Genomic DNA, 13184 nt, shown 5'->3' with positions numbered 1-13184 from the left:
TCGAATCTTAAGGGGCACCTAGAAACGTCCTAAATATACGTAAACTTCACGAATTTGTCCGTTAATAGCTTATAATTTTTTCAAATTTTTATCATGGGTGACAAACATTTACAGCGCAGAAACCTGCTTTCATCCAAAAAAATTATCTTCAAAGTGCATGAAAAATTAAATAATACCAAAGAATCCGTTCTCTACAATTTATATAATATATCTCTGTTTATAGAATCACAAAAATATTTCCCTCGGATCTTCCAATTTCCAATCGAGTCGACAACGGAGATTTCACGAAAAGAGGTTCCAAAGCTAACGAACAACTGCGCCATTTTAACCTCTTGGCTAAGAAAAACTACAAATACAAAGCGAAAGCTTACAGTTACCCAGACAAAAATCAGTTTTCACTTAATTAACGAACGAATTCCTAAAGTTTACCTACATGTAGGATGTCTCCAGCTGGAGTTCCTCTTGAGGAACTATAATTTGTTCATCGCGATCTCAGAAGCAAGGATTCTTCGCGTGAATTCGACCGATCCCCAGGATTCACGCACAGTAACGTTGTTTGTTTACGATCGCGTTAGGACGAAGTCGAAGAGGAGAACAACCGTGCGCGCGGTTTTCAATTCACCGGCCAGCTCCGTGGTAGCCCGAGCGCGATTAAATCGGCCGGCCGTATTGGTCCAATTCTTTTCCTCGTTAATACACACGTTTTATCTGCGCGTAATCCCGGCGCGGTATCGGAGCAGCGGCTTTTTACAATGCCGATTTAAAATCCATCGTCTTCCCGATACCGCGCGGATAAGATAAACGGGTAATCGTTCCGCAGATTGGTCGTCCTCGTAAACACGCATCGAACGATTCGTTCAGGACTGGCAATAAACGACGAGGGATCACGATCGCTCTGGTCCCTACGATTGGCCGGCGTGCCGCGATCGGGACTGCCGCGATCGCGATTACGATCGATGCTTGATCCGGGAACAAGCGGCAACTGGAATCTCTGTTCCGCGGATTGAACGGTGCCCGCGTAACGTTGACACTGTGTAAAACCCGCCTGTATCTTATCGAAGCTCAGTCAACACAGCAGTTCAACTCGTTTTTTGCTCGGCTTCTTAGGCACCGAAGAAAAATGCCCGAGACTTTTGTGGCCGCTCGTAAATCTTTCGGTCGGAAAATGGTATCCTCTCGTTGTCCCGAACGGACACTGAAAGGAACCTCGAGGAGTAGATACTTGAGTAATTTGCGACGTTTTTACCTAATAGAGACTCTAACAATCTGCGTAAACGCGTCTGGGATTGATTATCTGCTGGAGATAATTATGATTCACTTGGAATAGCAATGGAATACGATAGGAGTGTAAACATCGCTGTAATCAGCTATCGGATAAAACTGCCGTAAGTTTCTTAGGCGGTGTATCTGCGTTTTAGAAGTGGGTGTCCATTTGAAAGTGAAACTATGAGCTTGATAATGCCGTCAGCACAATGTTCGCTTGCAAGGAGCGATCTAAAAAGTAATTCATGGTAGTTTCGCTCTCAAATGGACACCTAGCTTGATTCGCTCGGCGCGTGACGCCGAGAGCGCCCGAGGCTCTGGCGCAATATATGCCCCGAGAAGCTTTCGAAAAAGGATCACGCCGCGCCGGCCAGCTGCGTGAGTAATCCCGATGCTATTTCAGCGAGAGTATTTCGCGTATTACGCGTACACGGGCGGCGCAAAAGATCTGACGTCAGGCAACCTTACAGATTTACCGCTCGCGCGCGGGAACCTGGCGGAAAGTCAAACCGCGACATTTCCAGTGGCTCTAGGAAACGAGAAGTCGAATCGGCGGACTACCGAGTAACCGGAGAGAGAGGGAATAAATAGAATGAAATTTTAAATTAACCCTTTGAGCAAGAGGATTTATGATTGTATGAGAAACATTCTTCTACAGGAGAGTAAATTATAGATGAAATATTTCAATGGAATTGTGGGAAGTTACTTAATGGTCTTTCATTATTTAAATCGGCAGGTTAATTGCTTGGAAATTCAGATTCTACGAGGAAAGAATGAAAAATAATGAAATGTAAGGGATGAGAAGGAAAATTGAGAAACGGGTTCACCGACATGCCTCACGGAACGCCAAGACCACACGGACGGGTCCTCCGGATCGTGATCCTTTAGATTTCAAAACGTTATCCACCCCCGCAGCCGAGATAATCCTCTGGCATGCGTGCAAGATGTTCGCAGATCGGCTATCACTTTAATGGAGAATTTCATCTGATACCGGGACCGGAAGACATTATTCAAGTCGCTCGCCCCGGCACGCATTCCGTATCGCGATGAAGAACACGCGGTTCATTGATGCTGATCGTGCATTTATTACGCGGACCCTGTCTTCCCGGGAATCATAATAATAATAAATATTCTTCTGAAGTATATAGGAGCTATATATCCAGCGGCGGAAAAAGTTCGTGCGGTTTTCTTGTTAGCAATGAATTAAGGTCCGATTTCAATTACCATTTCACCGTTTTAATGAATGAAATTGGTATTAGCAGCAAGTTATGTTCTGTGTCGTTGGTATCGAAGAAAATAAAATAATTCTACAAAAACGATCTGTCTGTTTGAATTTCGATTTGACACTAGATTTACGGATCACGGCAATTTAACAAAATAATTTTATTCGATTCGATACCAACGGCATGAACATAACTTGTTGCTAATACTAATTTCAAACATTAAATTAGTGAAATGCTAATTGAAATCGGGCCTTAATTCATTGCTAACAAGAAAACCGCACGAACTTCTTCCGGTATCTAATGGAAACCATAAATCTATCTGATTCTCTAAACGTTATTACACGAAATAGAAACAACAAAGAGATCGTATCTTTTCAAGTAATCCTATCAATGATCACCGCCATATTTTCGAATTATTAAACTAGCAATGAACAAGGTCCTAAGCGTAAAAGATCTTGTTCAGTTGAACAATAACGAGCGCAGTAGCAATGGTATTAGAAGTAATGACTTTATTAAGAATAATAAACGAGCGAGAATGATCGCGAAGAAAGAACGATAGACAGTTTTATGGATCGCGCTAATTAGACGCGTGTTACTCCGAGATCGCTGACTGTAACACCGAGGGCAACGTCACTGTATTTCAGCCGTTCGCTCGCGGCAACTCTTGTCCGAACGACAGAGACAAGTGAATCACAAATTCTTGTTCAACGTTCGTTTTCGGGCGCCGCGACATCCAACGGCCGTGTTATATTTCTGCCAGAAACCCGCGGAGAATATAGACTTTTATAAATCACCGCTGCACGGTCCCCTTATTTCCTCGATTTCCGCGCGAGGCGAGCTGATTAATCCCGCTTCGCTCTAACACGCTCCCCGCGCGATTTATTAATCACCCGGTCTTCTTCGCTGCAACGAGGCGGCTTGCGCCAAGTACGCCTCTGCAATCATCGTTCTGCATCGCTGTTCAAAAAGAAACCGCAATTTTCTTCAACAACCTTTAATGTTCTGACGCGTACACGGCCGATAACGCCACTGCGGCGTCGATATACTCACGTCGGCGATTGCGAACAAAGGATCGCGTTTCAACGAGAAGAAAATATCGACGAAAATACTCTGTTCAGAAAGTTGATGAGTCGACACGTACATCGCTCCATTTTCAATATTTAACACTAAGTTTACGGACATTTACTATAGTTTATTCCGTCGCTTTCAGAGAAGTTGATATTCGTTCATGATTTTGGAAATTAGAGGTTCAAAAGCAGACAATTGGGATACATATCTACGTGATTGTATCGACAGAAACTGACGTAAACATTTACCAAATGATATTCATAAAATTCATCACCCGTCGAATTGAGTTCCCGAAATCTATAGTGAATCGTCGATCGCCGAATAATTTCCGACGTTCCCCGCGACATTCCTCGCAGCCGTTCGACATCTCCATTTTCCAATTCCCCCATTCCACTCTCGGAGTTAATTAATTCGCCCAAACATTGCTCAATTCGACATTTAAATATCGTTGGATTTTCAATGCATTTCCCACGGTCCTCCGCGAGCGTTCGATGCCACCGCTCTCCGATTCCGTTTCCTCTCGGAATATAAAATAGAGGCGAGCGCAATAAACGCCAAAAAGGTCAGTACCTAAATTACCCGCGCAACCGGCCGTACAGCGCGCGAGGAAGCTGCGGGAGCCGAGCAGTTCTCTCGCAGCGAACGATCGCCGAAAGGAGAAAGGAATCTTCCGCGTGCTACTTCGACTGTTCCATCCGCGGACGTTCCACTGATCTCGTATTCACGAAGTGGGATAGCGTTGTCCGGATTTCCAACGCGTTTTTCCCGGATTTTTCTCGCCGCGGCGGCCGTCAATCTTCGCCGGCGATAATTTGCATAAATCCGCCGTATCGACACGGGGGATCGGATGCAGTGAGAGAGAGAGGAGCTTCGCGGAAGAGCACGCCGCGCCGTGTCACCCAGTCACTTTCTCCGCTCGGAGCGCCGTGTGTACAACTCGTGCGTGCGAGCGAGCGCTCCTCTTCCCCTCTCGGCCCCCGTGGGCGAGCGTGTATCAGCCGATTACAACAATGGCGAACAATCGTGAACGATTAAAAAGATAACGGTTACGGTACACGGTGTACGGAGGTAACAGCGTTCCTGTCGATGCATCGATAGGTGGCCAACGCCGGGATTTATATCTCGATTCCCCGTGATCGTTCGGGGAACCGTAGTTTCTCCGGGAACAATGCGGACTGCCACGATTATTCCGCGACGTCCGATCGTTCCCATTATTTAGATAGCCGCGTGACGGACCGGGGCGAGACGAAAGGCGCTTTCCTCGAATCAATTATGATACGACTTTGATTCTGTTTATTCGTTGGCTGATTATTGTAGGATGAATAGTTTTTTGTGCGGGCGACCAGGTCGTATTGCGATGGACCGGCGCCGGGATGTTTGGAAAATAGTGTGACTGCGTTTAGAAAATCTTGACCGGCTGAAAGAATGCGATGAAGAGTGTCTGGAACTGAGCGACTGGACCGTGAGAAAAGCGTGCACGTGACTGCGTGAATTTTGGCTATGGACGGAAGATGCGAGTGAGAAGGGTGCAAGGGTGAGAAAGACAGAGCGAACGGAGGTGTGTATTAAAAGCGAGTGGGAATGCGTGCGCGAGGAACATTTTGAGCGTGATCGTAGAGAGGAACGCGTGATAGCGGATAGAGAGACATTGTGGAGCGTGATCTTTTTAGCGAGTAACATTTAGCGAGTCAGCGAGTTATAATAGAATAAAGCATTTGTTATTATTATCTAGCGAGTCTAATTCGTTCCTTTTTATTCTTCACCACGGCGACACGTAGGATTTAAATAAAATTAACCTTACATTATTAACCGATTTTAGACGCACTTTCGAATCGATGATTCGAAAGGTTTTTCGATGGTTTAATTTATAACTTATTTATTTGTGAATTTTGTTGTTGTGGTTCTAATGATGTGTTCGATTAGCACTAAACGTACCGCGAAGGGTCAAATGAGCGGTTTTAAAATTTGACTTACAATTCTCCGTTATGTCTTTGTTTAATATTAGATTATTTCTATATTATTTGATTAAGAAGTTTTTCAGATTTCGTCTTTCCTTCTGTTTCCGTTTCCAATAAGACAAATTTATCGTCTAATTTGTTTACCTTTGCTTTATAACCAGCTAATTGACTACGGTAGGTATAGGTAAGTGCAAAGTGTCGATACGCTTAGTGTTAATATCCCCTTCGCAACGTCTTGTGTTATTTTCATTGGCTACAAGGACGTAAAATACCTATCTTTTCGGAGACGTTACGATAAATCACGCTACCGACGTTCGTAAATCCACTATGCACGGTTCATACGATCGAGGAATCCGTTTCACAGCTATCGCATTAGAATTTGTCGTCGCAGCCGGCGACAGTCGCGATTCGAGAATAATTGCGCGGAGCCTGTGGCAGGCTTCATGCCATTTTGTCAGCCGTAATTTAAATGGTCTCCCGCGTGACCGTGTAGGCGGTGCATTAACGCTTCCGTGGCAAATTGCGCGGAGGAAAAATAAAAAGGAAACGCGAGAGGAAACAGAGGGTCGAGCATAATTTATTAGGCATCAACACTCAGCATCCTCCGCGGAACGTGGCCGCCGGTCTCCATTTTTACGCTCCAGAATATATTGTCCACCGGCAGATGGCACGCGAATGGGAAAATGGCGACGAAGCAATCCGACACCGCAGAACTTCATTTCGAAATTCATTTCTATGAAGACTGGTATCCACTAATTTTCTCATATTACATCACTCACGTCTTCGTAATGAAATCTACGATATCATATCTCGATCCTCCGTCGCTCCACCCTTTTCCATTTTGCAGTTGCATTGCGATCGTACTACGTATCCGACCTTTACAGAATTCACCATTTTCAAAGCGAATCGCCCAGCTAATTAGTCAGCGCACTCGATCGAACACGCGGATCACGACTTTTCCCAAGCACGTTCGCATTTTTTTATTATTTAGTTTCTTTAATCGCTCTCAATTCAATCTCATTCTTATTCCAGCGAAAATGTTCAACTCGAGAAGGCTACAAGAAATCTGTTGCCTCATCTTGTGCTCCTATTTTTTCAATAACATTTGAGAAGATATAGATCTACTATCGGTTCGTGGAATCAGATTAATTTGTTTTATTCCTTCTAGATTATTTATTTTTGCTTTTACCCGCTTATCAATGAAAAAATGGAACGATCGCACTGTTTATCATTTTTTTCATGTAAAAATAAAAAAACATAGTTCTGTTTCTAAATGAAAACAAAAATGGTCAGAGCGCTTGACATTTTTCGACCAGGATTTCGCAAACATCCGTGGAACTCAAACGGTGTAATAAACACACGGTGCACCTCGATTCATCGAAGCAGACCGAAAAATTCGTCTTGAGACCGGTTAGCTCGTTGGCCTCTAGCGATTGTTCAAGCTGATAGGATCGAACAGGAGGATCAACGGTTAAAGCAGCGAGACGAATTCCGTTCTAAACGCAATTACGACGGATCGTGGACGCAGCTGCGGTTTGCAGCGCGTGTTTCCACTCGGCGCTCGTTCGTCACAGACGATTTGCTTCAGCGGGTTCGGTCCCGTAGTTTTCCCGAAACGTCGGGTCTCGGCTATCGATCCTCGGAATCTATGGTCCCCGCGACTACCATCCTCGTTACCATAATGCGACGCGTACGTGACAAACCGTTCCTTTCTCCTCTCTCCCTATCGTTTTGTTTCCTCTCCACCTTGCCTCATATCCCCGATTAACACAACCAAGTTTTCCGTCACGGCTCCCAATCTGTCGCGGATGCGATATTGCGGCCCGCTGTCGCGATAACGCATCGCTATCTAACCGATGATTCCTCGAGGACATTTCGCAATATCCGCGAATTACGCTTTCGAGGACTTCGTGCTCACGATTGCCGAGTTTCTTTTTGTTTCGGCGCTCGCTTGAATCACTTCCTTTCCTTTAGCTGTTCGTTTATTGGAGTTGCTTTGACATACCGCTTGTTTTGAGTTATAATGACTGCATGGTTATTAGCGGCATCGTTTGGAGTATACGCATACATATACATTACGTATTTTAGGTTGACTATTTTAGATCGTGTGTCGTTAAATTCTACTTTCATTTGTAAGCGTTTATTTGAAGTCTGATGTCGATGGAATATTCGAAACATCGAAAATTTAATATTACCATCAAGCTACAATTAATAAATTCATTACTGTCGATTTAATCCGTATCACACGTGTACACGATGTACACTATTATAAAGTTAAGAAGTGAATCTCTTAGCGAACAAGATGGGCGAGCGAGCAACAGCTGGAGGATTCTGGCGAATACAAATGACGAGTTAACTCGTCCGCTCCGGTAAACAGGTTAATATCCGTGCAGGAAGACTTAATGGAAACTATGTTCCCCGGGGAACGACCACGCGATTCATCTCGTTAATCACTCTCGTAACTATACACGCTGCTAGAACCCATCCAACCCGAAGATACAAAAGAAATATACACGCAGTTCCAGTTAATCGAATCCACGGATCCGGATCCATTCTTTATTCGCAGAAGCCGGAAGCTCCGCCCGAAGAGTTCAAACAATCAATAGAAGTAACCATTGGCAGCCTCTTACCCGACAACAATCCTTTCTCGCCGCGCTGCTTTCACAGATGCGAATGTCCGCTCATCGATGCCAATAGTCGCCATTGTTGCCGTACCTTTTTCATCACCCGCGCTCGCGCGGTTTTCTCCTCGCGACTATTTTCGACCGAGTGATTCACGATCCGCATTCGTCACGATGCGTTTTTATTTTCGCCACGGCCCCGGCATAAACCCGCCTTAAAGCATCATTGATCCAACGAAAGTCGCGGAAGTGATTCAGAGCTTGACACAGTCATCGTAGATTAAATCAATTCACGATTTCGATTTTCCTCAAGATTATTAACCCATTGCTGTACGATTTATTCCTCGACATGTGAAGAATTCTATGAGTGTATGTCCACCTTTGCCCTAAACTCTAATAATCAACGACGGAAACTTGATTGAATAAACGATCAAAACAGACTTTCAACGTCGATCATTAACTTGTAGATATTCGAAAGCTTATATTCAACAAATCGAAGGATCCTCGAAGAAATAATCTTCAAAGATCTATTTCAAACGAATAAATAGTAAGACAGAACCAATTTCGAATCCTGCTAAATTCCGTTTCCTTCTATCCACCGTGTTTGTACGCGATAAATATCTGAATCTCCGTGGTCCGGTTATTGCATTCGTGATAAGTTCATTATTTTCAGGTTATTATTCCACTTATGCCACGGGCGGAGCCGTAAAGGGCCAAAACAGGTCCCAAATCCGCCGATAAATTTCTAATAAACGTTTCGCGATACCCGGTGGCGATTTTTCTCCGCGGCGAGATCGTCCCGATTAAACGCTTCATTGCGTCCAGACTCTAGCCGGGATCCCGTCTACGTCTACAATTAGCATCGAACGACTAATCCAAGATAATGGGCCCGGGGCCCGATGAATGTCTCGTTCGCGGAGGCCCCCGAGCGCATTATACTTTCATGATCCCGGTGGGAACCCCGTGTACGCTCGACGGAGATCCCGCAATATGCATAAGTGCATCTATCTATAATTGGCCGGCCGTGAATTAACGTCGCGGCTCGCTTATCGCGATTCCCGAACGTGACTCACGGAACTTCTACGGGGCCCGCGAACTTCAACCGGATCTACCCGCGGCTTGGGAAGACAAAAGCACCACTGGAAGGCCCTCTCGCCTTCGCCGGCTCGAACCGAGTTTCACCGACATGTTTTACTTCGAACGACCCCGTTCGAACGTGGAAAACGCTCCGTTCGGTCGCTCCTTGGAATTAATTGTCACCCACGCGGTTTTCCTTCGGTTTCAAGGTGGACACTGTGGATTTAGCGAGCAAGACCTGTGGCGGACTTCAAGGTAATTTAATATTCTCCGTACTAATGTCCGATACAAAATTTCTAAACAGATCTCCATGTTAATAACCAGTATAAGATTCGTAAATAATGTGTAGCGGCTTCGTCGCTGCCATCCTTGCGTTTCACTCTCAACTTTCTCTCAAATGTAATATTAGATTTCCAAATAAATTTCTATATTAACACTCAATATAAGATTTCCAAACAGACGTCTCTATTAATATCTAATACAAGATTTCCAAGCAAATCCCTACTACAGAATGTCAAACTTTCTACACCTACATCTACCGAAAATAATCTAGGAAAACCAAACCACAGTCACCAAGTGCATTATCACGACACTCAAAGTTTGTCAACCGTAACGAGAACATAGAGATTAATTGCACCCTCAAAACAGTGACAGTCGCCGGGATTGATCGTCAGATAATCGCGGGAGAACGGGAAAGCGTCGCGTCGCGTCGCGTCGTGTCGCGTCGCGCGTTCCGGCCCGTCGACCGTTCAATAATTCATATTCAATCGTTCGATAGCAGCTGGCCCTGCGGGGGATCCAATAATTCAGCCTCTATCTCGTCTCCCGTGCACTTTCATCTGTCTCGGCCAGCCTCCAGAAAATTTGCGACCGGCGGCGCCGAGCCTCCGGCGAGTCACGAACCCGCGAGAACGGGAGAGCGGCCGAAGGACGAGAGAGCCGGCAGGAGAGCGGGGAGAGGACCGCGAATGCATTAGGGCCAGGACTCTCTCGGCCGGCTGCACCCCGCGAGACCGGAGCTGCACGGTGTTTTCAGCACAAGCAGTATCGGAACGCGGCGTACATGGAATATTTGGCCATTCTTCTGTCAGGATCGAATAGCTTTTGATATAATTGTCACGTGCACGACCAGCGTCACATACGTTTGATGCTCGACACTGCATCTTGCATAAAGAAAGTTAGATTACTTTCAAGTGTTTGTATTTATAATCGTAAGGTATAGGAACGACACGATTATTTCTTCAATTTTCTTTATATTTTATGACGACTTCTTGCATTTAACGAAATATTGTAACTATGCATTTTTGTCTACCAGTATGGGCTCTCCGCGCTTCGCGCAGTGAGAATGTTGGTAATTCTTGTATGAAGATCGAAGATCCTTTGGTAGTATTAAGATAGAGCGGCGATTCTTTCAGAATCAAGCTGGAATGTTGTAGAATATGGGATGGACACAGGAAAAGTATTTTAATTTTGAGAAGGTTGGTTAAAATTAATATTCCTTAGAAAGAAAGAATTCTATAAAGGGAAAAAGTCTTTTCGAAAAATATCGATTTCAGTCAAGTTCCGCCACGTCAATATTAATTCACCATGTATTTCGCATATTTTTCCCTTAATCTTCCCACCGTGCAATGCACGGAGTAAACGTTCGGCCGCGGGAGACGCGAAAAAGCGCGTGCCGGTGAATCGCACACCCTCGCGCCGACTTTCAACCCTCCTCGCGCGGATAAAGGGGATTTCTGCTCGCCCCGCTGATTAAAAGTTCCGTCTGGCTTATTAAATCCCGCTCTTTCTTCTTGTCAGCGCGTTTCTCGGCGCTCGGGACGTTTGACCCTGGATTTGCAGATCCCATCAATTTGATGGTTATTAAATTTCGTACACGTTATCCGGCGAAAGTTCGCTAACAGGTTCCCGATCGCCTTATTAACTTAATATAAATCTTTACATACCCCGCGGCCACTTTATATCGGCCGCAAATAAAACAAAAATTTAATGAACCTTCCCAGAAGCGAGACTACAGCGAATCTACCGAGCAGAACGCCTCGCGTTATCGATTCTCTCCGACACCGGCGTACAATCGAGACTTCATCTGAACTTCCCAACCCCGTTACAACGAAGGAAGAAGAAGTTCCCACAACCGATCACTTCACACGCGAATAATTTCATCCGTGTTCCGACGCGTATCGGTCGAAATTCAGCCGCACGGCGAATCAAGCCCGTAGTAATTACTACACAGGAAAGAATGGGCAGGCGGAGTAACGCCGTACGGCTCATCGACTCCGTTCCCCCCGCAGTTTGTTGTCTTCGATGGACACAAAGGGCGGCGGTTACACGCGTCGCGTTAATGGCAAGAAACACGGAGGCCTCCGTGGCCCGAAAGAATCGGATTCTTTCGGGATGCCCTGTCGCGTGCGGCGACGACGTCGTTAAGTGGCAACAGAAGCCGCACAAAAGCAACTGGGACAATGGTGTTGGAGGTGACTCCGGGGCTGGAGTGGCCGATGCTCGCGAGATTACTCGCGGCGAAGCAGGAAAAGTACTCCTCGTTGCTCGGGGGGCAGGAGGGTTCCCTGTGTGTTTTCTTTATAGTTCCGACTGGTTACCGTATCGGCGAATAGGGAATTAATATCGAAAATGAGGGAAGATGAAAGCTGACCAATTAAGTCTGCATTCTATCGAGAGCTCCTCTCTCCTGAACAACGTTGAATACTCTTCGTTGCAGGAAAAGAGTCCTCCCCTGTGTGCTTTGTCCATAGTTTTGATTGGTTACGTGTAATGTAACGAATAGCAAATTAATATTGAAAATGAGGAAAGATGAAAGCTGACTAATTAGTTGTCATCGTTGTTCCTCCCCCCCTGAGCGACGAAGAGTACCGTTGCGAGGTGTAGCTGACACAGCGGTCGGGACAAAGACGAAAGAACTGAACCGGCGAGGGAGAGGAGAGCGAAATCCACGCGGGTCGATGGGTTTCGTGCGTACAGAGTCGGGTATTATTTCGTTTCCCGGTGTATCGCTGAATTAACCGTTTTCCAGACGAACACCGGAGCCAGCGGAATGTTTGCGCAGGCAACGGCGCGCGTCGTAACGTTGAAATATTCATTCGTCGACGTAGACGCGTGACTAATACCGTATTGGTGGCCGCGGTTGTTCGAGGTCGACGATTCGACCGGTTCGATTTCCGAGCTGGTACGGCCGGCGATAACGCTGCCAATTACCTGCCTGAAATCAGTCATCGGGAACACGACTGGGCTGGATCGATCGGCGAACGCGTCGAATAAATGCATCGTTCACGAAACGAATGAATTTCAATATTCAATTCTAACTGGAACGATAATCCTGATAAACGGAGAATCGACGAGGAAGTCTTCGAATGTATCTAAGGTACGATAACTCGAGTTAAGCTCCGATTCCATGGATACCTTAAGAGATCCAGTTTACAGACAATAATGATTCCGTCGATCAAGGTGTACCATCGAAATTATTTAAATCGCTCGAGTCGCTCCGGTTACGTTTAACCGACCAAGAGCAAACAACTCTCGCTCGCTGGGCGAGTAAACAGCCGCGCGTGCCGAAGACGACGCAGTAGCGTGCTCGTGGATAAACGGCAGTCTATTTACAAATAGAGATATCTTAATCGTCCCACGCGGACTGTCATTGGCAATCGATACCGCTCGTTCCCGTCGCGAGTTCCTTCAATCGAATATCCCCACCTGAACTGGAATACACCTCTCGCAGTCATTCTCGCATGTCTAAACCGACTAATTCCTTTCCAGTCACCTAAATACTTCGACTGAAATCGAATCGGATCCCTCTGGATTCCATTTAATGGAATTAATCACTTCGCCGAGCGAACGTCTCGCATCCCGCGTTTCGAACGCGCCTGAACACCGGGGACCAGCCCGACCCCGGAGCGGAGCGTTCAAGGTCGCGAGAAGATTCGCGTGAAACCGCGGCCGGGTAAGAAACTCGTTCCTGC

The sequence above is a fragment of the Nomia melanderi genome, chromosome 13 (genome assembly GCF_051020985.1).
Source record: "Nomia melanderi isolate GNS246 chromosome 13, iyNomMela1, whole genome shotgun sequence".
Taxonomy (NCBI): Eukaryota; Metazoa; Arthropoda; class Insecta; order Hymenoptera; family Halictidae; genus Nomia; species Nomia melanderi.
Note: the sequence above shows the minus strand (reverse complement) of the source record.